General features: G+C 51.4%; 1 protein-coding gene across 1 annotated transcript in view; it reads left to right on the top strand.

Moving 5' to 3' along the window:
• LOC113215479 (serine protease HTR4) overlaps nucleotides 1-1,597 on the top strand; it is a 75,530-nt gene that overhangs the window by 54,431 nt on the left and 19,502 nt on the right. The gene's annotated exons all lie outside the window — the stretch shown is intronic.

Consider the following 1,597-nt stretch of genomic DNA (forward strand, 5'->3'; position numbering starts at 1 on the left):
GAGAGAGAGAGACAGACAGACAGACAGACAGAGAGAGACAGAGAGAGCGCTTGGCTCAGTGATTAGTACCAGTGCTCCCGTCATCCTGTCATCAACGCCAGCGCCACCAGCTCGTCCAGAAATGCAGCGCCTTTCACGGGACCCTCGGACCGTAGCATCAAAGGAACGTTTCGGATCAGGTTCAGGTCGTCCTCCCCTGTTACTGCTCATGTTTCGCTGAAACAGGAAAGTGGGACACTGATAAACCAAGCCCTAGCACTTGTAAGGTGTCCTGTCCAACTACAAATGTGTTAAGTACCAAGTGTAAATGCTAATACTCCCCAGTGTTGTGGGCTTGCATGCATACCCAAGGAAGGTGCTATTATGGCGCCTTACGGGCAGATGTGGTAGGCAAACCCGCAACACCGTGGTGTACTGCCCTTACAGACGGCACGTGCAAGTGTTCAAGTAGGTAGCTGGCTGCTGGTTTGTCCAATTTAAGGAACAGAGAAGTTCAACACTGGCAAGTGGCTACTTTGAAGTTTAACACTTGCTGGTATTCAACTTGCAATTGCTCACTTCAAAGTGTTTTACTCTGTTAAATTCCTGCAAAAGACCTGGACCTGCGTAGGATTTTGATCCTTTGCAGTCTCATTTCCTTTGTTGGGAGGGAGGGGGGCGACGCCAACGCAAAACGTAAATGAAAACGCACCGTCACTTTTGGCTAATCCGTTTTCCGGCGCACGTGTATCTTTTTTTTTTCATTTCTATGAAAACAAATTTAGTGTACGACTTTACATTTCTCATTTACGTTAACATGAATAAAGCCAGGGAAACGGAATCCTCCTTTTCAAAAGACCGAGTCCCCCCCCCCCCTCGTCTTTGCACCCCCTGGCCGAGCGTGGCTCTGACTGCGAGAGGTGTGCAACTCGGGGTTGTAATGTACTGTTTGAGGCGGCGCTCAACCCTCCTCCCTTTCCCTCCCTCTCTCTTCTCTCTGCCCTCTCTCCCGCTCTCCCGCTCTCCCCCCCCCCTCTCTCTCTCTCCCTTTTCCCCCTCCTCCTCGGAGATCGTAGCGGCGGTGCCTTGCGGGGCTGTAGTAGTAGCAGACTCCGCCAGCCGAGCGGAAAACAATTCTTCGCAGAGCAGTGGGAATTCATCCGGTTGTGTTCTTTTCAATCTAAGCCCGTAATGGCTTCGAAATTACCCAAGGGGAAGCTTTATTTTCTCCCCAGCTCTTATCGATTGCGGCTCTGGTCGACTTGTGCTCTGCCCCTGCCTCTGCCCCTGCCCCCGCCCCGTCCCTGGGTTCCAAGTCACGCTACGCTCCCTGGTCGACCCCGGCGGCTACTCTGCTTGCCCTGGTAGTAAAAAAAAAACAACTTGGTATTTTAAAAGAGAGTAATTACAATAAAAAGTGTCGAGTTTCTGTTTTGGGAAGGTCGCTAGAAGAGAACGACATCTACATCTGAGACGATATTGCTCAATGCAGCAAGGATAATATTTCGGTTTCACTCGTCATCGTCTGCTCGTTTACTTAGCTCCCGTGGAGCCTCAAGCGGACTGAGGGCGAACCTCTCTGTCGGACAAACCAGTAGCCCCTTCCCGTCCGCCCTGC

Source organism: Frankliniella occidentalis, unplaced genomic scaffold (genome assembly GCF_000697945.3).
Source record: "Frankliniella occidentalis isolate FOCC.00 unplaced genomic scaffold, Focc_3.1 Scaffold37, whole genome shotgun sequence".
NCBI lineage: Eukaryota > Metazoa > Arthropoda > Insecta > Thysanoptera > Thripidae > Frankliniella > Frankliniella occidentalis.